The sequence below is a fragment of the Arachis ipaensis genome, chromosome B2 (genome assembly GCF_059453495.1).
Source record: "Arachis ipaensis isolate K30076 ecotype BB chromosome B2, ASM5945349v1, whole genome shotgun sequence".
Lineage (NCBI taxonomy): Eukaryota > Viridiplantae > Streptophyta > Magnoliopsida > Fabales > Fabaceae > Arachis > Arachis ipaensis.
In genome coordinates, this window is record NC_142437.1 from 63,033,380 (window position 1) to 63,059,208 (window position 25,829).

Below are 25,829 nucleotides of genomic sequence, written 5' to 3' on the forward strand. Positions count from 1 at the left end.
GGATCAAGGAAGGTAGTGAGATCTAGACCTGGTTTTCTAGTCTCTGGACCCCTGAGATCTGAAATTCCAATTTACATTCTGTTTTTGCTTTTCATGTTCATTTACTTGTTTTGCTTCAGATCCGATTCAACCCAAACACTCTTTTACTTTTCTGTTTGATGCAATTTACTTTTCCTTATTTAAATTCTGCAAATCCAATCCCCAATTCCCTTTACAATTCCAGCCGTTTACATTTCTTGCACTTTAAGATTCCGCAATTTACATTTCTTGCATTCTAAGTTTCTGCCATTTAATTTCTTGTTCTTTAAGATTCAGCACTTTAATTTCTTGCTCTCTTTAATTTCATGAAATTTACCCATTCCCTTTACTTTCCATGCAATTTAATTTCTGCAAATCACAAATCACTCAACCAAATCTTGATTCGCTTGACTAAATCAACCACTAAACTAAAAATTGCTCAATCCTTCAATCCCTGTGGGATCGACCTCACTCCCGTGAGTTATTATTACTTGATGCGACCCGGTGCACTTGCCGGTTAGATTTGGGTGTTTTTGAGAAATTCGTTTCTCTACGAAAATATCCCATCAAAGACCCCAATCAACATTTGACCACCTTCTTGAGAATATGTGACACAGTGAAGTCTAATGGTGTTCATCCTGAAACCTATAGACTGCTCTTGTTTCCATTCTCACTTAGGGACAAAGCAGCCAAGTGGCTGGAATCTTTCCCAAGGGAAAGCTTGACAACTTGGGAAGACGTGGTGAACAAATTCTTAGCAAGATTTTACCCTCCTCAACGAATCAATAGGCTGAGAGCTGAGGTCCAAAATTTCAGGCAACAAGATGGTGAGACTCTATATGAAGCATGGGAGAGGTTTAAAGACCTAACATGGAGGTGCCCACCAGATATGTTCAACGAATGGGTGCAGCTGCACATTTTCTATGAAGGGCTCTCTTATGAGTCAAAGAAGGCCGTAGACCATTCATCCGGAGGATCTTTGAACTAGAAGAAGACTATTGAGGAAGCCATAGATGTTATTGAAACAGTAGCAGAGAACGACTACTTCTATGCTTCCGAAAGAGGGAACACAAGAGGAGTAATGGAGCTAAACAATGTAGATGCTCTGTTGGCCCAAAACAAGCTCATTACCCAGTAGCTGGCTGACCTCACCAAGAAGATGGAGAGGAACCAAGTAACAGCAATCTCAACTTCATCAACAACCCAAGAAGGAGTGAATGAAGAAGCAGAGGGTAGTCAGGAGTAAGCCAACTACATTGGGAATTCACCAAGGAAAAACTATGATCCATACTCCAAGACCTACAATCCTGGGTGGAGAAATCACCCAAACTTTGGGTGGGGAAGTGAGCAAGATCAAAACCAAGACCAGAGACATTACAACCCCCACAACAACACTTCTCCACACGCCTATCAAGACCAAAACAGCACATCTGCTCTGAATCACCCATCAATTGATGACAAGCTCTCTAAGATCGAAACCTTAATTGAAGGAGTATGCAAAGACATTCAAAACAGTAAAGCATTCAGAGAGGAAGTGCAGTCAAACATGCAGAATCAAAATGCTGCCATCAAGAAACTGGAAACACAAATCAGCTATCTATTTAAGCAGCTTCCTAACCACAAACTTTGCTATGATGCCAATTCAAGCAAAAGGGAGGAGTGTGAAGCTATCACACTTAGGAGTAGGAAGGAACTGAAGGAACTACCCCAAAAATCACAAGAAGAAGGCTCAAATGAAAAGAGACAAGAGCAAGATGGAGTTCAACCTCCCACGCCAAGTCTGCAGAAAGAAAAAGGGATGCCATAACTGAACATCTCAAGAGCTCCATATCCCCAGCTATTGAAGAAAAAGGAAGATGACAACCAGTTCTTGAGATTTTTGGAAATCTTCAAGAAACTACAAATCAACATACCTTTTGCTGAAGCCATAGAACAAATGCCACTCTATGCCAAGTTTTTGAAGGAGCTAATGACTAAGAAGAGAAGCTGGAAGAACAATGAGACTGTGATACTAACCGAAGAGTGTAGTGCTATCATTCAGCATAAACTACCCCAGAAACTGAAGGATCCTGGGAGTTTTCAGATCCCTTGTATTATAGGAGAAATCACAGTAGAGAAGGCTCTTTGTGACTTAGGGGCCAGCATCAATTTGATGTCAGTAGCTATGATGAGAAAGATGAAAATTGAGGAGGCTAAACCAACAAAAATGGCCCTACAACTGGCAGACCGATCGTTCAAATTCCCTCACGGGATAGTAGAGGATCTGCTGGTAAAAGTGGGAGATTTCATATTTCCAGCAGATTTTGTGGTGCTGGACATGCAGGAGGACGCCAAGACCTCCATCATCTTGGGAAGGCCATTCTTGGCCACTGCTGGAGCTGTCATTGATGTTCAGAAGGGTGACCTCACCCTGAGATTACACAATGAAAAGATGACATTCAATGTGTTCAAGGCCATGAGTTACCCACCAGAACAATTGGGGGAATGCATGAGGTTAGATGCACTTGAGGATGAAGTGCAGGAGAATTTTAAAGAAGAAGAACCTGAAGAGGACGAGAGATTGGTGGAGGAAGAATCTGAATTAAGTGAAGAGGTGGCCACAGCAGAAATACATATACCAGATGCACCAAAGGATGGGAACGAAAAGTCAGAAGTACCCAAACTTGAACTCAAAGCACTGCCACCCACTCTCAAATATGCATATCTAGGAGAAAATAAAAACTACCCAGTGATCATAAATTCATCCCTCAGTCAAGATCAAGAGGACGAGCTACTCAAGGTGCTACGGGAGCATAAGGATGCCATTGGATGGACCCTTGCTGACTTGAAGGGAATCAGTTCAGCCATATGCATGCATAAAATACTGTTGGAAGATGATGCTAAGCCATCCATTCAATCCCAAAGAAGGCTGAACCCAATCATGAAGGAAGTGGTACAGAAAGAGGTTATGAAGCTTTGGCAAGGAGGGGTCATATACCCAATTTCGGACAGCCCTTGGGTTAGCCCCATACATATTGTGCCCAAGAAGGGAGGAATCACTGTGGTTACCAATGAGAAGAATGAACTCATACCTACAAGGACCGTCACAGGATGGCAGATGTGCATAGACTACAGAAAACTCAATGAGGCTACACGAAAAGACCATTTTCCCCTTCCATTCATGGATCAGATGTTGGAGAGACTTGCAGGGCACGCATATTATTATTTTCTCGACGGTTATTCAGGATATAACCAAATAGTGGTTGATCCAAGAGACCAAGAGAAAACCTCATTTACTTGTCCGTATGGAGTGTTTTCCTATAGGCGCATGCCATTTGGGCTATGTAATGCACCTGCAACTTTCCAACGCTGCATGCTTTCTATCTTTTCAGATATGATAGAAAAATTCATTGAAGTTTTTATGGATGATTTCTCGGTATTCGGAGATTCCTTTCCTAGTTGCCTACATCACCTCGCCTTGGTATTGAAAAGATGCCAAGAGACCAATTTAGTCTTGAACTGGGAAAAATGCCACTTCATGGTGACAGGAGGAATAGTCCTTGGTCACAAGGTCTCTCACCAAGGCATTGAGGTTGATAGAGCTAAAGTAGAACTTATTGAAAAACTACCCCCACCCAGTGATGTCAAGGCAATTAGGAGTTTTTTAGGGCATGCTGGTTTTTACAGAAGGTTCATTACAGATTTTTCAAAGATAGCCAAGCCCTTAAGCAATCTCCTTGTATCTGATACACCATTTATCTTTGATGAAACATGCATGCTAGCATTTGCACATTTGAAAATGAGGTTATCCTCTGCTCCTATCATTTCCCCACCTGATTGGAACCTACCATTTGAATTGATGTGTGATGCATCTGATTTTGCAGTTGGGGCAGTGTTAGGACAAAGGAAAGATAACTTAGTTTGTGTGATATACTATGCTAGCAAAGTCCTTAATGAAACTCAAAGAAATTATACCACTACTGAAAAGGAGTTGCTAGCAATAGTTTTTGCATTTGACAAATTTAGATCATACCTCATTTGTGCTAAAGTGATTGTCTTTACAGATCACACAGCACTTAAATATTTGTTTGCCAACCAAGAATCAAAGCCAAGACTAATAAGGTGGATCTTATTGTTGCAGGAATTTGATATTGAAATCAGAGACAAGAAAGGAGTGGAGAACAAGGTGGCAGATCACCTATCCAGAATCCCTCATGATCAAGGTGGAGGAAATGATACAAATGTGAACGAGCTCTTCCCTGATGAGCAGTTAATGACAGTTCACAAAGCACCATGGTTTGCAGATATTGCAAATTTCAACGCAACTGGGGCATTACCTCCAGGGATCAATAAACATCAAAAAAGGAAGCTCATGAATGATGCAAAATACTTTGTCTGGGACGAGCCATATCTCTTCAAGAAATGTTCAGATGGAATCCTTAGAAGATGTGTTTCCGAAGAAGAAGGAAGAGAAGTCCTGTGGAATTGCCACGGTTCATGTTATGGCGGGCACTTTGGAGGGGACAGAACTGCAGCAAAGGTGTTACAAAGCGGATTCTTTTGGCCCACCCTTTTCAAGGATGCCAAGGAACTAGTAAAAAGCTGCAATGAATGCCAAAGATCTGGAAACCTGCCCAAAAGAAACGCCATGCCACAAAATTTCATCTTGGAACTGGAACTGTTTGATGTGTGGGGAATATATTTCATGGGACCATTCCCAACCTCATATGCAAACAAGTACATCCTGGTAGCAGTGGATTATGTTTCCAAGTGGGTAGAGGCTATTGCAACCCCAACTAATGATAACAAGGTAGTCATGAACTTCCTCAGGAAGAATATCTTTAGCCGGTTTGGAGTCCCAAGAGCCCTCATCAGTGATGGATGGAGCCACTTTTGTAACAAACCACTAGAAGCTCTCCTCCTACTATATGGGGTAAAATACAAAGTAGCCACACCTTACCATCCTCAAACAAGTGGGCAAACTGAGATATCCAACAGAGAGCTGAAGAGGATCCTGGAAAAGACTGTGGGTGCATCTAGAAAGGATTGGTCGAAGAAGCTGGATGATGCTCTTTGGGCATACAGAACAGCATTCAAAACTCCACGTGGAATGTCTCCATATCAACTGGTCTATGGGAAGGCTTGTCATTTACCACTGGAGCTGGAACACAAAGCTCTCTGGGCTATCAAGATACTAAATTTTGACAGCATTGCTGCTGGTGCAAAAAGGATCTTACAACTGCAAGAGATGGAGGAATTCAGGTCACAAGCCTATGAAAACACTAAGATGTATAAAGAAAAGGCAAAGAGAAAACATGACATGCATCTTGCGCCCAGGAGTTTCGAAAAGGGGCAGCGAGTACTCCTTTACAATTCTAAATTAAGGCTGTTCCCAGGAAAACTCAAGTCAAGGTGGTCCGGACCTTTCATGGTTACGAAAGTATCACCATATGGCCACATCAAAATCACGGATGAAGGTTCAGAGAGGACTTTTACAGTGAATGGACAAAGACTCAAGCATTATCTGGGCAACGTGGGGGAAAACCCCAGGGTAAAGTACCATCTCAAGTAATTAAGGACTCGTCGAGCTAGCGACGATAAAAGAGCGCTCTGTTGGGAGGCAACCCAACCTTAGGTAGTTTCACTTTCATCTTTATTTCAATAAAAAAATCACAAGTCATTTTCCCCTGTATTGTAAGGAGCTAAGTTTGGTGTTCCACACCAGAACAATCCAAGAGTGATGGTGTAATTCTAAGTTTGGTGTTCCGCCAAAGGACATTGGTTAGAATTACACTCCACTCCAAAAGAACATTGCTAGCTCCATCCAATCAAGAGAAACCACTTAGATGTAGTTAGATTATAGGTGATCATTGCTTTGTTGACAACAAGATATGGGGTTCTCTGCATATGTGCAATGTTTGCACTGGGCAATGGACTAAGTTTGGTGTTCACACACCAAATTGAGTTCAAAAAGCACCAGCATACTGGTATGCAAAATTGTTACTCAGGTTGTGAATTATTGTTTGAAATTGATTCCCTGGCAGTGGCACCAAAAACGGATGCACAGAACCATGGTCTAAACATATCTTCACAACTTCGCATAACTAACCAGCAAGTGCACTGGGTCGTCCAAGTAATAAACCTTACGTGAGTAAGGGTCGATCCCACGGAGATTGTTGGTATGAAGCAAACTATGGTCACCTTGTAAATCTCAGTCAGGCGGATATAAAATAGTTATGGAGTTTTCGAAATTAATACTAAAATAAGGATAGAAATACTTATGTAAATCATTGGTGAGAATTTCAGATAAGCGTATGGAGATGCATTCATTCCTCTGAACCTCTGCTTTCCTGCTGTCTTCATCCAATCAGTCTTACTCCTTTCTATGGCTGGCTTTGTGTAAGGATGTCACCGGTGCCAATGGCTACTTTCAATCCTCTCGGGAAAATGGTCCAAATGCTCTGTCGCAGCACGGCTAATCGTCTGGAGGCATCAACCTTGTCGATGGTTGCATCCTATTCCTCTCTGTGAAAATGGTCCGATGCGCTATCACTGCATGGCTAATCATCTTGGAGGTTCTCGATCATACTGGAATAGAATTTACTATCCTTTTACGTCTGTCACTACGCCCAGCACTCGTGAGTTTGGAGTTCGTCACAGTCATTCAATCCCAGAGTCCTACTCGGAATACCACGGACAAGGTTTAGACTTTCCGGACTCTCATGAATGCCGCCATCAATCTAGCTTATACCACGAAGATTCTGATTAAGAGATCTAAGAGATACTCATTCAATCTAATGTAGAACGGAAGTGGTTATCAAGCACGCGTTCATAGGGAATGATGATGATTGTCACGTTCATCACATTCAGGTTGAAGTGCGAATGAATATCTTAGAAGCGAAATAAGATGAATTGAATAGAAAACAGTAGTACTTTGCATTAATCTTTGAGGAACAGTAGAGCTCCACACCTTAATCTATGGAGTGTAGAAACTCTACCGTTTGAAAATACAAAAGTGAAAGGTCCAGGCATGGCCGAATGTCCAGCCCCTCTGATCTAAGAACCAGGTGTCCAAAGATGGTTCAAAAGATTCCAAGATGTCTAATACAATAGTAAAAAGTCCTATTTATAATAAACTAGTTACTAGGGTTTACAGAAGTAAGTAATTGATGCATAAATTCACTTCCGGGGCCCACTTGGTGTGTGCTTGGGCTGAGCTTGAATGTTAAACGTGTAGAGGTCAATCTTGGAGTTGAACGCCAGGTTTTGTGCCATTTTGGGCGTTGAACTCCACTTTGCTACTTGTTTCTGGCGCTGGACGCCAGAATTAGGCAGAGAGCTGGCGTTGAACGCCAGTTTGCGTCATCTAAACTTGGGCAAATATGGACTATTATACATTGCTGGAAATCCCTGGATGTCTACTTTCCAACACAATTAGAAGCGCGCCATTTTTAGTTCTATAGCTCCAGAAAATCTACTTTGAGTGCATGGAGGTCAGAATCCAACAGCATCAGCAGTCCTTCTTCAACCTTTGAATCTGATTTTTGCTCAAGTCCCTCAATTTCAGCCAGAGAATACCTGAAATCATAGAAAAACACACAAACTCATAGTAAAGTCCAGAAATGTGAATTTAACATAAAAACCAATGAAAACATCCCTAAAAGTAACCAGATTCTACTAAAAAGATACTAAAAACAATGCCAAAAAGCGTATAAATTATCCGCTCATCACAACACCAAACTTAAATTATTGCTTATCCCCAAGCAACTGAAAATCAAATAGGATAAAAAGAAGAGAATATACTATAAATTCCAAACTATCAATGAAACATAGCTGCAATTAAATGAGCGGGACTTATAGCTTTTTGCCTCTGGAATAGTTTTGGCATCTCACTTTATCCATTGAAGTTCAGAATGATTGGCATCTATAGGAACTCAGAGTTCAGATAGTGTTATTGATTCTCCTAGTTCAGTATGATGATTTTTGAACACAACTATTTTATGAGTCTTGGCCGTGGCCCTAAGCACTTTGTTTTCCAATATTACCACCGGATACATAAATGCCACAGACACATAATTGGGTGAACCTTTTCAGATTGTGACTCAGCTTTGCCAAAGTCCCCAAATAGAGGTATCCAGGGTTCTTAAGCACACTCTTTTTTTGCTTTGGACCTTGACTTTAACCGCTCAGTCTCAAGTTTTCACTTGACACCTTCACGCCACAAGCACATGGTTAGGGACAGCTTGGTTTAGCCGCTTAGACCAGGATTTTATTCCTTTAGGCCCTCCTATCCACTGATGCTCAAAGCCTTGGGATCCTTTTTATTTGCCCTTGCCTTTTGGTTTTAAGGGTTATTGGCTTTTTGCTCTTGCCTCTTGGTTTTAAGAGCTTTTGACTTTTTCTGCTTGCTTTTTCTTTTTCTTTCTATTTTTTTTTCGCTATTTTTTTTTCTGCAAGCTTTGTTCTTTGCTGCTTTTTCTTGCTTCAAGAATCATTTTTATGATTTTTCAGATTATCAAATAACATGTCTCCTTGTCATCATTCTTTCAAGAGCCAACATATTTAACATTCATAAACAACAACTTCAAAAGACATATGCACTGTTCAAGCATTCATTCAGAAAATAAGAAGCATTGTCACCACATCAATATAATTAAACTAAGTTCAAGGATAAATTTGAAACTCATGTACTTCTTGTCCTTTTGAATTAAAACATTTTTCATTTTAAGAGAGGTGATGGATTCATAGGACATTCTTAACTTTAAGATAAAGTTACTAACTACTAATGATCATGTAATGAAGACACAAACATAGATAAGCACTTAACATAGAAAATGAAAAACAGAGAATGTAAGAACAAGGAATGAATCCACCTTAGTGATGGTGGCGTTTTCTTCTTGAGGAACCAATAATGTCCTTGAGCTCTTCTATGTCTCTTCCTTGTCTTTGTTGCTCCTCCCTCATTGCTTTTTGATCTTCTCTTATTTCATGAAGGATGATGGAGTGCTCTTGATGTTCCACCCTTAGTTGTCCCATGTTGGAACTTAATTCTCCTAGGGAGGTGTTGATTTGCTCCCAATAGTTTTGTGGAGGAAAATGCATATGAGGCATCTCCGGGATCTCATGGTGATGAGCTTCCTGCGCCTCTTGAGCTCCATGAATGGGCTCTCTTGCTTGCTCCATCTTTTTCTTAGTGATGGGCTTCGCTTCCTCAATGTGAATGTCTCCTTCTATGGAAGCTCCAGCTGAGTAACATAGATGGCAGATAAGATGAGGAAAAGCTAGCCTTGCCCCAGGAGAGGACTTTTCGGCTATTTTGTAGAATTCAAGGGAGATGACTTCATGAACTTCTACTTCTTCTCCAATCATGATGCTATGGATCATGATGGCCCGATCCACAGTAACTTCAGATCGGTTGCTAGTGGGGATGATGGAGCGTTGGATGAACTCCAACCATCCTCTAGCCACAGGCTTGAGGTCCAATCTTCTTAGTTGAACCGGCTTGCCTTTGGAGTCAATCTTCCATTGAGCTCCTTCCACACATATGTCCATGAGGACTTGGTCCAACCTTTGATTAAAGTTGACCCTTCTAATGTAGGGGCGTTCATCTCCTTGCATCATAGGCAAGTTAAACGCCAACCTCACATTTTCCAGACTAAAATCCAAGTATTTCCCCCGAACCATTGTAACATAGTTCTTTGGATCCGGGTTCTTACTTTGATCATGGTTCTTGGTGATCCATGCATTGGCATAGAACTCTTGAACCATTAGGATGCCGACTTGTTGGATGGGATTTGTTAGAATTTCCCAACCTCTTCTTTGAATTTCATGTCGGATCTCCGGATACTCATTTCTTTTGACTTTGAAAGGGACCTCGGGGATCACCTTCTTCTTGGCCACAACATCATAGAAGTGGTCTTGATGAGCTTTGGAGATGAATCTTTCCATCTCCCATGACTCGGAGGTGGAAGTTTTTGTCTTCCCTTTCCCTTTTCTAGAGGATTCTCCGGTCTTAGGTGCCATCAATGGTAATGGAAAAACAAAAAGCTTATGCTTTTACCACACCAAACTTAGAATATTGCTCGCCCTCGAGCAAGAAAATAAAGAATTAGATGAAAAAGAGGAAGAAAAGATGGAGAAGAGGGGGGAGGTGTGTTTCGGCCAAGAAGAGAAGAGAGGGTTGTGTTGTGTGAAAATGAGGAAGAATGGAAGGCTTTATATAGGGAAGGGAGGGGGGGTTAAGGTTCGGCCATATGGGTGGTTTTAGGTGGGAAATTGATTTGAATTTTGAAGGTAGGTGGAGTTTATTGGGTAGGTTTATGGGGAAGAGTGGGTGGATGTGAGTGGTGAAGGGTTAATAGGGAAGAGAGATGGAGGTGATAGGTGAAGGGTTTTGGGGAAGAGTGTTTATTGGGAATAGAGGATGATTGAGAAGAGAGAAGAGAGTGAGTGGAGGTAGGTGGGGATCTTCTGGGGTCCACAGATCCTGAGATGATCCTGTGGGGTCCACAGATCCTGAGGTGTTCAAGGATTTACAACCTTGCACCAAATTAGGCATGTAAAATGCCCTTGCACATAACTCTAGGCGTTCAGCGCCAGGTTGGTGCCCATTTTGGGCATTCAACGCCCATTTGTTGCTCATTTCTGGCGTTGAACGCCAGAACCATGCTTGTTCTGGGCGTTCAGCGCCAGCTCCTCTCCAGGGTGCAATTCTGGCGTTCAGCGCCCAGATGATGCCCATTTTGGGCGTTCAACGCCCAGATACTGCCCATTTTGGGCGTTCAGCACCAGAACCATGCTCTGTTCTGGCGCTGAACGGCAGGCAGGTGCTTCCTCCAGGGTGTGATTTTTCTTCCGCTGTTTTTGATTCTGTTTCTAAATTTTTCGTTTATTTTGTGACTCTACATGATCATGAACCTAAGAAAACATGAAAAACAATGAAAATTAGATAAATAAACATTGGGTTGCCTCCCAACAAGCGCTTCTTTAATGTCAATAGCTTGACAGTGGGCTCTCATGGAGCCTCACAGATGTGCAGAGCTTTGTTGAGACCTCCCAACACCAAACTTAGAGTTTGGATATGGGGGTTCGACACCAAACTTAGAGTTTGGTTGTGGCCTCCCAACACCAAACTTAGAGTTTGACTGTGGGGGCTTTGTTTGACTCTGCTTTGAGAGAAGCTTTCTATGCTTCCTCTCCATCGGTACAGAGAGAGATCCTTGAGTTTTAAACACAAGGTTGTCCTCATTTAATTGAAGGATCAATTCTCCTCTGTCCACATCAATCACAGCTCTTGCTGTGGCTAGGAAGGGTCTTCCAAGGATGATGAATTCATCCTCATCCTTCCCAGTATCTAGGACTATGAAATCAGCAGGGATGTAAAGGCCTTCAACCTTTACTAACACATCCTCTACTTGTCCATAAGCCTGTTTTCTTGAATTATCTGCCATCTCTAATGAGATTTTAGCAGCTTGCACCCCATAGATTCCCAGTTTCTCTATAACAGAGAGGGGCATGAGGTTTATTCCTGAACCAAGGTCACACAGAGCCTTAAAGATCATGGTGCCTATGGTACAAGGTATTATGAACTTTCCAGGATCCTGTCTCTTCTGAGGTAATGTCAGTTGATCCAGATCACTTAGTTCATTGGTGAACAAGGGAGGTTCATCTTCCCAAGTCTCAATACCAAATAATTTGGCATTTAGCTTCATGATTGCACCAAGGAACTTGGTAGCTTGCTCTTCAGTAACATCCTCATTCTCTTCAGAAGAGGAATACTCATCAGAGCTCATGAATGGCATAAGGAGGTTCAATGGAATCTCTATGGTCTCTAGATGAGCCTCAGAGTCCTTTGGTTCCTCAGAGGGAAGCTCCTTATTGATCACTGGACGTCCCAGGAGGTCTTCCTCCTTGGGATTCACGTCCTCTCCTTCCCTTACAGGTTCGGCCATGGTGCTTATGTCAATGGCCTTGCACTCTCCTTTTGGATTCTCTTCTGTATTGCTTGGGAGAGTGCTAGGAGGGATTTCAGTGATCCTTTTACTCAGCTGGCCCACTTGTGCTTCCAAATTTCTAATGGAAGACCTTGTTTCATTCATGAAACTAACAGTGGCCTTGGATAAATCAAAGACTAAGTTTGTTAAATTAGAGGTATTTTGTTCAGAGTTCTCTGTCTGTTGCTGAGTGGATGATGGAAAAGGTTTATTATTGTTAAACTTGTTTCTTCCACCATTATTAAAGCCTTGTTGAGGCCTTTGATCCTTCCATGAGAGATTTGGATGATTTCTCCATGATGGATTATAGGTGTTTCCATAAAGTTCACCTAAGTAATTCACCTCTGCTATTGCAGGGTTTTTTGGATCATAGGCCTCTTCTTCAGAAGGTGCCTCTTGAGTACTGTTGGATGCAGCTTGCATTCCATTCAGACTCTGAGAGATCATATTGACTTGCTGAGTCAATATTTTGTTCTGAGCCAATATGGCATTCAGAGTATCAATTTCAAGAACTCCCTTCTTCTGAGGCGTCCCATTACTTATAGGATTCCTCTCAGAAGTGTACATGAACTGGTTATTAGCAACCATGTCAATGAGTTCTTGAGCTTCTGCAGGCATTTTCTTTAGGTGAATGGATCCACCTGCAGAAGTATCCAATGACATCTTGGATAACTCAGACAGACCATCATAGAATATATCCAGGATGGTCCATTCTGAAAGCATGTCAGAAGGACACTTTTTGGTCAGTCCTTTGTATCTCTCCCAAGCTTCATAGAGGGATTCACCTTCTTTCTATCTGAAGGTTTGAACATCCACTCTCAGCTTACTCAGCTTTTGAGGAGGAAAGAACTTGGCTAAGAAAGCCTTGACCAGCTTATCCCAAGAGTTCAGGCTATCCTTAGGTTGAGAGTCCAACCATACTCTAGCTCTGTCTCTTACAGCAAAAGGGAAAAGCATGAGCCTGTAGACTTCAGGATCTACTCCATTAGTCTTAGCAGTATCACATATCTGCAAGAATTCAGTTAAAAACTGAAAAGGATTGGAAGTCCATGAAACTTGCAGTTCTGCTACATCAGAGAAACTAGCTGAGGTTTCAGCTCAAAATTGTTTGCTCCAATGGCAGGAATGGAGATGCTTCTTCCATGTAAATTGGAATTAGGTGCAGTAAAGTCACCAAGCATCCTCCTTGCATTATTATTATTTTCGGCTGCCATCTCCTTTACTTGTTCGAAATTTTCAATAAGGTTGTCTCTGGATTGTTGTAATTTAGCTTCTCTTAGTTTCCTCTTCAGAGTCCTTTCAGGTTCTGGATCAGCTTCAACAAGAATGCCTTTTTCCTTATTCCTTCTCATAAGAAAGAGAAGAGAACAAGAAAAGAAGAGGAATCCTCTATGTCATAGTAAAGAGGTTCCTTATTGTTAGTAGAAGAAGAAAAGGAATAGGGGTGAAGAAGAGTAAAGAATCCAAACACAAAGGTGATGATAGGAGCAGAGATGTGAGATGAAGGGAAGTGTTAGTAGATGAATAAATAAATAGAAGGGGATGAGAGGAGGAGAGAATTTTCGAAAATAATTTTTGAAAAAGAGTTAGTGATTTTCAAAAATAGTTTTTGAAAAAGGTTAGTAGTTTTTCGAAAATTCAAATAAAAAATAAAATAATTAGTCTAATTAAAAAGAAATTTTGAAAAAGAGGGAAGATTTTTTTCGAAAATTAGAGAGAGAGAGTTAGTTAGGTAGTTTTGAAAAAGGTAAGAAACAAACAAAAAGTTAGTTAGTCAGCTGAAACAAATTTTGAAAAGATAAGAAGTTAGGAAGTTAGAAAAGATATTTTTGCAATCACTTTTTTGAAAAAGGTAAGATAAGAAGATATTTTTGAAAAGATATGATAGAAATTAGTTTTTGAAAAAGATTTGATTTTTAAAATCTCAATTACTGACTTGATTCACAAGAAATCACAAGATATGATTCTAGAACTTAAAGTTTGAATCTTTCTTAACAAGTAAGTAACAAACTTGAAATTTTTGAATCAAAACATTAATTGATGATGTTATTTTCGAAAATATGATGTAAAATTAAGAAAAAGATTTTTGAAAAATATTTTTGAAATTTTCGAAAATAACTAAAAAAATTGAAAAAGATTTGATTTTTTTTTTTGAAAAAGATTTTGAAAAAGATAAGATTTTCAAATTGAAAATTTGATTTGACTCATAAGAAACACTTGATTTTAAAAATTTTTGAAAAAGTCAACTCAAATTTTCGAATTTGATGAGAGCAAAAGGGGAAGATATATTTTTTTTATTTTTGAATTTTTAATGATGAGAGAGAAAACAAGAAAAATGATGCAATGCATGAAAGTTATGGATCAAAACAATGAATGCATGCAAGAATGCTATGAGTGTTAAGATGAACACCAAGAACACTTTGAATGTCAAGATGAACACCAAGAATATATTTTTGAAAATTTTTATATGCAAAGAAAACATGCAAGACACCGAACTTAGAAATCTTTAATGCTTAGGCACTAATAATTCAAGAATGCATATGAAAAACAAGAAAAGACACAAAACATGAACACATCAAGATCAAACAAGAAGACTTACCAAGAACAACTTGAAGATCATGAAGAACACTATGAATGCATGAATTTTTCGAAAAATGCAAGATGAATATGCAATTGACACCAAACTTAAAAATTGACTCAAGACTCAAACAAGAAACTCAAAATATTTATGATTTTTATGATTTTATGATTTTTTTGTATTTTCTTTTAATTTTTCGAAAATCATTTTGCAAAAGAAAAATAAGGATTCCAAAATTTTTAATATGAATTCCAGGAATCTTATGCTCTTTAGTCTAAAGCTCCAATCAAAGGGTCAGGCATGGCTTAATAGCCAGCCAAGCTTTAGTATGTAACTCAGACATGACACGCCTAACATTCCCTACAGTCAACCAGGCTTCAACATGCTTCATGAAACACTAGAATTCATTCTTAAAAATTCTGAAAAAAAATATATTTTTGAAAACATTTTTATTTTGAAATTTTTTTCGAAAACAAAGGAGAAATTTTTGAAAGATTTTTGAAAACAAAACAAAAAGAAAATTACCTAATCTGAGCAACAAGATGAACCGTCAGTTGTCCAAACTCAAACAATCCCCGGCAATGGCGCCAAAAACTTGGTATACGAAATTGTTACTCAGGTTGTGAATTATTGTTCGAAATTGATTCCCTGGCGGTGGCACCAAAAACGGATGCACAGAACCATGGTCTAAACATATCTTCACAACTTCGCATAACTAACCAGCAAGTGCACTGGGTCGTCCAAGTAATAAACCTTACGTGAGTAAGGGTCGATCCCACGGAGATTGTTGGTATGAAGCAAACTATGGTCACCTTGTAAATCTCAGTCAGGCGGATATAAAATAGTTATGGAGTTTTCGAAATTAATACTAAAATAAGGATAGAAATACTTATGTAAATCATTGGTGAGAATTTCAGATAAGCGTATGGAGATGCATTCATTCCTCTGAACCTCTGCTTTCCTGCTGTCTTCATCCAATTAGTCTTACTCCTTTCTATGGCTGGCTTTGTGTAAGGATGTCACCGGTGCCAATGGCTACTTTCAATCCTCTCGGGAAAATGGTCCAAATGCTCTGTCACAGCACGGCTAATCGTCTGGAGGCATCACCCTTGTCGATGGTTGCATCCTATTCCTCTCTGTGAAAATGGTCCGATGCGCTGTCACTGCATGGCTAATCATCTTGGAGGTTCTCGATCATACTGGAATAGAATTTACTATCCTTTTGCGTCTGTCACTACGCCCAGCACTCGCGAGTTTGGAGTTCGTCACAGTCATTCAATCCCAGAGTCCTACTCGGAATACCACAGACAAGGTTTAGACTTTCCGGACTCTCATGAATGCCGCCATCAATCTAGCTTATACCACGAAGATTCTGATTAAGAGATCTAAGAGATACTCATTCAATCTAATGTAGAACGAAAGTGGTTGTCAGGCACGCGTTCATAGGGAATGATGATGATTGTCAAGTTCATCACATTCAGGTTGAAGTGCGAATGAATATCTTAGAAGCAAAATAAGATGAATTGAATAGAAAACAGTAGTACTTTGCATTAATCTTTGGGAACAGCAGAGCTCCACACCTTAATCTATGGAGTGTAGAAACTCTACCGTTTGAAAATACATAAGTGAAAGGTCCAGGCATGGCCGAATGGCCAGCCCCTCTGATCTAAGAACCAGGTGTCCAAAGATGGTTCAAAAGATTCCAAGATGTCTAATACAATAGTAAAAAGTCTTATTTATAATAAACTAGTTACTAGGGTTTACAGAAGTAAGTAATTGATGCATAAATCCACTTCTGGGGCCCACTTGGTGTGTGCTTGGGCTGAGCTTGAATGTTAAACATGTAGAGGTCAATCTTGGAGTTGAACGCCAGCTTTTGTGCCATTTTGGGCGTTGAACTCCACTTTGCAACTTGTTTCTGGCGCTGGACGCCAGAATTGGGCAGAGAACTGGCGTTGAACGCCAGTTTGCGTCGTCTAAACATGAGCAAAGTATGGACTATTATACATTGCTGGAAAGCCCTGGATGTCTACTTTCCAACGCAATTGGAAGCACGCCATTTGAGTTCTGTAGCTCCAGAAATTTCACTTTGAGTGCATGGAGGTCAGAATCCAACAGCATCAGCAGTTCTTCTTCAACCTCTGAATCTGATTTTTGCTCAAGTCCCTCAATTTCAGCCAGAAAATACCTGAAATCACAGAAAAACACACAAACTCATAGTAAAGTCCAGAAATGTGAATTTAACATAAAAAATAATGAAAACATCCCTAAAAGTAACCAGATTCTACTAAAAACATACTAAAAACAATGCCAAAAAACGTATAAATTATCCGCTCATCACATACATGCAAGCTAACTATGTCTCAAGTGCTTTGGGAACAAGTAACTTCCAGTAACCTTGCAGGAATCTTATGAGGAAATGGTGCACCTCCACCCAAAGAAGCGAGGCAGCAAAAATTAGGATGATGACAAAGAGAGAGGGCAACCAGAAATCATCACCCGAAGGTTATATTGTTACTTAATTCCATTGTACTCAGAATTGTTGAAAGTTGGAAGTCTGAATGCACTTTTGATTTGTAGTTACTCATAGTTGAACCCTTTTTAAATTCTGTCTTTTAAGTTCTGAATAGGTCTATGTGCACTAGTCTTTATGTCACTGCATCCCTACTTTACTTACTTGTATGCTTGTCCCTTTAAATCAAATAAAGAGAGAATGTTTATGTTTAAAAAGACCAGAGTAGAGTTCATACTATGGAGTACATTCATGAGTTTGTGGTATGATCATAAGTTAGCTAAGTTGGTTCAACCATAAGGAGGGATGACAACTATCTGGCCTGAATACTTTGCTTTGAATATACTCATGAGATAAAGTATATGACAAGATCCTAATAAGAGAAAGAGAAAATAATAATGAAAGTGGAAAAACAAAAGAAAAAGAGTAGGCAATAAGGCTAGGCACCAATGGTTTTGATCTTAAGATATGTGTCTGTGGTGTTCTTGTGTGAGGGATCTACTTGGATGAATAAGCTCTTAGGGGTGCTTTATCACCTGGTAACTTGGGTTAACTAACCTGGGATTATCAGCTGAAAGTCCATTATCAAGAGTAACCCTCACCACAGAGCATTTAGTAACCATAAGAGGTGCCGGACACCAAGGTCTCATGAAGGAAAATAAATGAACTATGTGCATGTGGTGTGTATGTATGGGGGAGAGACTTGAGCAAGTAAGTCCTTAGGGGTGCTTCAACACCTAGCACCTTGAACCAACTGGTTCGGGAGTGTTGGCTGAAAGCTTATCTTAAAAAGTTGCCCCTTACAGAGCACTTAGCCTAAGAACACCAATAAGCTCTGAAATGACAATAAAGGGATCAATGAATAAAAGTCTCATGGGATGTAAGCAAAGTGAGTGTTTTAAGACATGATAAAGGTCTGAAAGCCAGGAATGAACCTAAGTTGCTATGCATGAAACCACCATAAAATCAGTGATATGACTTCCATAAGAATGACTCATTGCTCTTGGCATTCCATTCATCATTCTCTTGTTCCAGTACTTGCTTAGGGACAAGCAAGCTTTAAGTTTGGTGTTGTGATGCCAGGGCATCTTGGCCAATTTCACTGACCTTTTCTTTACTGTTTTTAGGTTAGTTTCATGCATTTCCTTAGGAAATAAGCTAGTTTTGGGTAGATATTCACTTACACCTTGATTCAAGCATACATTGTGCATTTTACATTATTTCATGAGGATTTTGCATAAGTTTAGTGACAAATTGTATGTTGCATTGCCCATGACTTGGACTAGAACTTTAACGCGCTCTATTGCTTGATTTCAGGACCAAAGTAAGCAAGGAATGGGAGGTAACTTGCAAAGTTAATGAGAAAAGTGATTGCCAATAACACTCTCAAAGCCATCATTGACCACGTTAAGAGTCACGTTAACTAAGTTAATGTGAACTCTAACGTGGAGAAGGGAAGTTGAGCCAACGTTAGTGACACTTAACATTGTCACTAACGTTGGCAAATGCTCATAAGTGGCCACGTTAGAGTCCACGTTAACTTAGTTAACGTGGCCTCTAACGTTAGAAAGGGGGAGGAACACCAACGTTAGTGACATTCAACATTGTCACTAACGTTGGCCTAAGGAGAAACATACCACGTTAACTCCCACGTTAACTTGGTTAACGTGGGAGCTAACGTAAGAAGCAAGCATGGTCGACACCATTAGTGACACCCAACATTGTCACTAACGTTGGAAGCAACCACACAACCCCCAAGGAGCCACGTTAACTTCCACGTTAACTTAGTTAATGTGGAAGCTAACGTTGATGAGTGAAAGAATGGCCAACGTTAGTGACACTCAACATTGTCACTAACGTTGGGGATGGCTAAACATGGCCACGTTAGAAGCCACGTTAACCTAGTTAACGTGGACTCTAACATGAGGCATAGGGGCACCTTGGAACGTTAGTGACAATGTTGAGTGTCACTAACGTTCTCGAAGGATTGCAAGCCCACGTTAAAAGAGCCACGTTAATTAAGTTAACGTGGGCTCTAACGTGGGAACAAAGGGAGCTTTTCAAAGTTATTGGAAATGTTAAGTCTCAATAACGTGTGCGAAGGACTTAGAGGCAACGTTAGTGGCAACGTTTATGCCACTAACGTTGAAGTTAACGTGGCTTTTACTTAGTAACGTTAGTGAGAAAGTTGATTGTCACTAACGTTCTCGAACTTATATTTTCACTAAACGTTAACACCCCTAACGTCCTGAGCTAAGGTCTCTGCCCACTTCACATTTTCTCTCTGCAAGTAAAGCCAAGCCCAAATGAAGAAGAGAACTGCTTCAAACTCAAGATCCAAAGGCCCAAGACTTGAAGAGCCAACTAGAAGCTGAGAGAAGTAGTATATATAGGAGTAGCTTTGAATTGTTGAAGGAGTTCCAAAAGAGGGGAAAAAGGGAACTACTCTCTGTATTTTACTTGCTCTACAATTTCTAGTTCTATGATGTATTCTCCATCTTTGTTTTCATTTTCTAGAGCTATGAACAATGATGAGCGGATAATTTATACGCTTTTTGGCATTGTTTTTAGTATGTTTTTAGTAGAATCTAGTTACTTTTAGGGATGTTTTTAATAGATTTTATGTTAAATTCACATTTCGGGACTTTACTATGAGTTTGTGTGTTTTTCTGTAATTTCAGGAATTTTCTGGCTGAAATTGAGGGACTTGAGCAGAAATCAGATTCAGAGGTTGAAAAAGGACTGCTGATGCTGTTGGATTCTGACCTCCCTGCACTCAAAGTGGATTTTCTGGAGCTACAGAACTCGAAATGGCGCGCTTCCAATTGCGTTGGAAAGTAGACATCCAGGGCTTTCCAGCAATATATAATAGTCCATACTTTGGCCAAGCATAGACGACGTAAACTGGCGTTCAACGCCAGCCTTCTGCCCAAATCTGGCGTCCAGCGCCAGAAAAGGATCCAAAACCAGAGTTGAACGCCCAAACTGGCACAAAAACTGGCGTTCAACTCCACAAATGGCCTCTGCACGTGTAACACTCAAGATCAGCCCAAACACACACCAAGTGGGCCCCGGAAGTGGATTTATGCATCAATTACTTACTCATGTAAACCCTAGTAGCTAGTTTATTATAAATAGGACCTCTTACTATTGTATTAGACATCTTTGGATTACCTTATGATCCTTTGATCACGTTTTGGGGGCTGGCCATCTCGGCCATGCCTGGACCTTCACTTATGTATTTTCATACGGTAGAGTTTCTACACTCCATAGATTAAGGTGTGGAGCTCTGCTGTTCCTCAAAGATTAATGCAAAGTACTACTGTTTTTTATTCAATTCTTCTTATTTCGCTTCTAAGATATCCATTCGCACCCAAGAACGTGATGAAGGTGATGATTATGTGTGACGCTCATCATCCTTCTCCCTTATGAACGCGTGCCTGACAAACACTTCCGTTCTACATGAAATAAGCTAGAATGAATATCTCTTAGATCTCCTAACCAGAATCTTCGTGGCGTAAGCTAGAATGATGGCGGCATTCAAGAGAATCCGGAAGGTCTAAACCTTGTCTGTGGTATTCCGAGTAGGATTCAATGATTGAATGACTGTGACGAGCTCCTAACTCGCGATTGCAGGGCGTTAGTGACAGACGCAAAAGGATAGTAAATCCTATTCCAGCATGATCGAGAACCGACAGATGAATAGCCGTGCCGTGACAGGGTGCGTGAGCATATTATTCACTGAGAGGATAAGATGAAGCCATTGACAAGGGTGATGCCTCCAGACGATTAGCCGTGCCGTGACAGGGCATTGGATCATTTTCCCGAGAGATGACCGAAAGTAGCCATTGACAGTGGTGATGAATCACATACAGCCAGCCATGGAAAGGAGTAAGACTGATTGGATGAAGATAGCAGGAAAGCAGAGGTTCAGAGGAACGAAAAGCATCTCCATTCCCTTATCTGAAATTCTCACCAATGAATTACATAAGTATCTCTATCCCTATTTTATTATTTAAATTCGAAAACTCCATTATCATTCTATATCTGCCTGACTGAGATTTACAAGGTGACCATAGCTTGCTTCATACCAACAATCTCCGTGGGATTCGACCCTTACTCACGTAAGGTATTACTTGGACGACCCAGTGCACTTGCTGGTCAGTTGAACGGAGTTGTGTCCACACATAGAGGCACAATGAGGATTCAATACAATTATATATTGTTACTCTCACACAAGTACAAAGAACATGGAACACAATTTCGTGCACCAAGTTTTTGGCGCCGTTGCCGGGGATTGTTTGAGTTTGGACAACTGACGGTTCATCTTGTTGCTCAGATTAGGTAATTTTCTTTTTGTTTTCTTTTCAAAATTTTTTTCAGAAATCTTTCAAAATTTTCTCCTTTGTTTTCGAAAAAAAAAATTTTAAAAAAAAATGTTTTCAAAAATATATTTTTCTTCAACATTTTTAAGAATGAATTCTAGTGTTTCATGTAACATGGTTTAGATTGGCTGGCTATTAAACCATGTCCAATTCCCAGGATTTTGATTGAGGACTATGAATTCATTACTTCCTTTTTCCCAAATATTTTCGAAAAAATTAAAATAAAAATACAAAAAAATCATAAAATCATAAAAAAAATATATATTTTGTGTTTCTTGTTTGAGTCTTGAGTCATGTTATAAGTTTGGTGTCAATTGCATGTGCATCTTGCATTTTTCGAAAATTCATGCATTCATGGTGTTCTTCATGATCTTCAAGTTGTTCTTGGTAAGTCTTCTTGTTTGATCTTGATGAATTTTTGTTTTGTGTCTTTTCATGTTTATCATATGCATTCTTGAATTCTTAATGTCTAAGCATTAAAAAATTCTAAGTTTGGTGTCTTGCATGTTTTCTTTGCATTAAAAATTTTTCAAAAATATGTTCTTGATGTTCATCATAATCTTCATAGTGTTCTTGGTGTTCATCTTGACATTCATAGCATTCTTGCATGCATTCATTGTTTTGATCTAAAAATTTCATGCATTGCATAATTTTCATGTTTTCATAAAAATTAAAAAAAAATCAAAAAAATATCTTTCCCTTTTTCTCTCATCAAATTCGAAAATTTGAGTTGACTTTTTCAAAAATTTTTAAAATCAAATTGTTTCTCATGAGTCAAATCAAATTTTCAATTTGAAAATCTTATCTTTTTCAAAATCTTTTTCAAAATTCAAATCTTTTTCAAAATTCATGGTTATTTTCGAAAATTCCAAAAAAATAATTTTCAAAAACCTTTTTCTTATTTTATATCATAATTTTTGAAAATAACATAATCAATTAATGTTTTGATTGAAAAATTTGAAGTTTGTTACTTGCTTGTTAAGAAAGATTCAAACTTTAAGTTCTAGAATCATATCTTGTGATTTCTTATGAATCAAGTCATTAATTGAGATTTTAAAAATCAAATCTTTTTCAAAACTAATTTCTATCATATCTTTTCAAAAATATCTTCTTATCTTATCTTTTTCAAAAATATCTTTTCAAAATATCTTTTCTAACTTCCTAACCTCTTATCTTTTAAAAATTTGTTTCAACTAACTAACTAACTTTTTGTTTGATTCTTAACTTTTTCAAAACTACCTAACTAACTCTCTCTCTCTAATTTTCGAAAATATCTTCCCTCTTTTTCAAAAATTTCTTTTTAATTAACTAATTATTTTTATTTTTATTTTTGATTTCAAAAATTTTCGAAAAAAAAAATATACTAAACATTTTTCAAAAACTATTTTCAAAAATCACTAACTCCTTTTCAAAATTAATTTTCGAAAATTCCCTCCTTCTCTCTCATCTTAATTTATTTATTTATTCATCTACTAACATCTCTTCCTCACATCATCACCAAATTCGAACCCCCTCTTCTATCTGTGTTCGAATTTCTTCTTCTTTTTTTTCTACTAACAATAGGGAACCTCTTTACTGTGACATAGAGGATTCCTCTTCTTTTCTTGTTCTCTTCTCTTTCTTATGAGTAGGGACAGAGAAAAAGGTATTCTTGTTGAAGCTGATCCAGAACCTGAAAGGACTCTGAAGAGAAAATTAAGAGAAGCTAAATTACAACAATCCAGAGACAACTTGATTGAAAATTTCGAACAAGTAAAGGAAATGGCAGCCGAACCCAACAACAATGCAAGGAGAATGCTTGGTGACTTTACTGCACCTAATTCCAATTTACATGGAAGAAGCATCTCCATTCCTGCCATTGGAGCAAACAACTTTGAGCTGAAACCTCAGTTAGTTTCTCTGATGCAGCAGAACTGCAAGTTTCATGGACTTCCATCTGAAGATCCTTTTCAGTTCTTAACTGAATTCTTGCAGATATGTGATACTGTTAAGACTAATGGAGTAGATCCTGAAGTCTATAGGCTCATGCTTTTCCCTTTTGCTATAAGAGACAGAGCTAGATTATGGTTGGATTCTCAACCCAAAGATAGCCTGAACTCTTGGGATAAGCTGGTCACGGCTTTCTTAGCCAAGTACTTTCCTCCTCAAAAGCTGAGCAAGCTTAGAGCGGATGTTCAAACCTTCAGACAGAAAGAAGGTGAATCCCTCTATGAAGCTTGGGAAAGATACAAACAGTTGACCAAAAAGTGTCCTTCTGACATGCTTTCAGAATGGACCATCCTGGATATATTCTATGATGGTTTATCTGAGCTATCAAAGATGTCACTGGACACTTCTGCAGGTGGATCCATTCACCTAAAGAAAACGCCTGCAGAAGCTCAAGAACTCATTGACATGGTTGCTAATAACCAGTTCATGTACACTTCTGAAAGGAATCATGTGAATAATGGGACGCCTATGAAGAAGGGAGTTCTTGAAGTTGATACTCTGAATGCCATATTGGCTCAGAATAAAATATTGACTCAGCAAGTCAATATGATCTATCAGAGTCTGCATGGAGTGCAAGCTGCATCCAACAGTACTCAAGAGGCATCTTCTGAAGAAGAAGCCTATGATCCTGAGAACCCTGCAATAGCAGAGGTAAATTACTTAGGTGAACCTTATGGAAACACCTATAACTCAACATGGAGAAATCATCCAAATTTCTCATGGAAGGATCAAAAGCCCCAACAAGGCTTTAATAATGGTGGAAGAAACAGGTTTAGCAATAGCAAGCCTTTTCCATCATCAACTCAGCAACAGACAGAGAACTCTGAACAAAATGCTTCTAATTTAGCAAACTTAGTCTCTGATCTATCTAAGGCCACTGTAAGTTTCATGAATGAAACAAGATCTTCCATTAGAAATCTGGAAGCACAAGTGGGCCAGCTGAGTAAAAGGATCACTGAAATCCCTCCTAGTACTCTCCCAAGCAATACAGAAGAGAATCCAAAAGGAGAGTGCAAGGCCATTGACATAAGCGCCATGGCCGAACCTGTGAGGAGAGGAGAGGACGTGAATCCCAAGGAGGAAGACCTCCTGGGACGTCCAGTGGTCAATAAGGAGCTTCCCTCTGAGGAACCAAAGGATTCTGAGGCTCATCTAGAGACCATATAGATTCCATTGAACCTCCTTATGCCCTTCATGAGCTCTGATGAGTATCCCTCTTCTGAAGAGAATGAGGATGTTACTGAAGAGCAAGCTACCAAGTTCCTTGGTGCAATCATGAAGCTGAATGCCAAACTATTTGGCATTGATACTTGGGAAGTTGAACCTCCCTTGTTCATCAATGAACTAAGTGATCTGGATTAACTGACAGTGCCTCAGAAGAGACAGGATCCTGGAAAGTTCATAATACCCTGCACCATAGGCACCATGGTCTTTAAGGCTCTGTGTGACCTTAGTTCAGGAATAAACCTCATGCCCCTCTCTGTAATAGAGAAACTGGGAATCTATGGGGTGCAAGCTGCTAAAATCTCATTAGAGATGGCAGACAGCTCTAGAAAACAGGCTTATGGACAAGTAGAGGACGTGTTAGTAAAGGTTGAAGGCCTTTACATCCCTGCTGATTTCATAGTCCTGGATACTGGAAAGGAAGAGGATGAATCCATCATCCTAGGAAGACCTTTCCTTGCCACAGCAAGAGCTGTGATTGATGTTGACAGAGGTGAAATATTCCTTCAATGTAATGAGAACTCCCTTGTGTTTAAAACTCAAGGATCTCCCTCTGCAACCATGGGGAAGAAGCAGCAAAAGCTTCTCTCCAAGCAGAGTCAACCAGAGCCCCCACAGTCAAACTCTAAGTTTGGTGTTGGGAGGCCACAACCAAACTCTAAGTTTGGTGTTGAACTCCCATATCCAAACTCTAAGTTTGGTGTTGGAGAGTCTCAACAAAGCTCTGCACATCTATGAGGCTCCATGAGAGCCCACTGTCAAGCTATTGACATTAAAGAAGCGCTTGTTGGGAGGCAACCCAATGTTTATCTAATTCTTATTTTTATTGTTTTTCATGTTTTCTTAGGTTCATGATCATGTGGAGTCACAAAATAAACAAAAAAATTCAAAAAAGGAATCAAAAACAGCAGAAGAAAAATCACACCCTGGAGGAGCATCTGTCTGGCGTTCAAACGCCAGAACAGAGCATAGTTCTGGCGCTGAACGCCCAGAATGGGAGCATCCTGGCACTGAACACCCAGAACAAGCATGGTTCTGGCGTTCAACGCCAGAAATGGCAGCAAATGGGCGTTGAACGCCCAAAATGGGCACCAACCTGGCGCTGAACGCCCAGAGTTGTGTGCAAGGGCATTTTGCATGCCTAAATTGGT

General features: G+C 39.6%; 3 non-coding genes across 3 annotated transcripts; 1 reads left to right on the forward strand and 2 right to left on the reverse strand.

Moving 5' to 3' along the window:
* Nucleotides 1-805: 805 nt before the first annotated feature.
* LOC148574120 (small nucleolar RNA R71) lies at nt 806-912 on the reverse strand. The gene has a single exon (XR_015906227.1). It is a non-coding gene; the product is annotated as a small nucleolar RNA R71 (small nucleolar RNA).
* An 11,795-nt stretch (nt 913-12,707) lies between these two features.
* LOC148574121 (small nucleolar RNA R71) lies at nt 12,708-12,815 on the forward strand. The gene has a single exon (XR_015905942.1). It is a non-coding gene; the product is annotated as a small nucleolar RNA R71 (small nucleolar RNA).
* Nucleotides 12,816-23,622: 10,807 nt separating this feature from the next.
* On the reverse strand, nt 23,623-23,730 carry LOC148574122 (small nucleolar RNA R71). The gene has a single exon (XR_015906181.1). It is a non-coding gene; the product is annotated as a small nucleolar RNA R71 (small nucleolar RNA).
* Nucleotides 23,731-25,829: the final 2,099 nt, after the last annotated feature.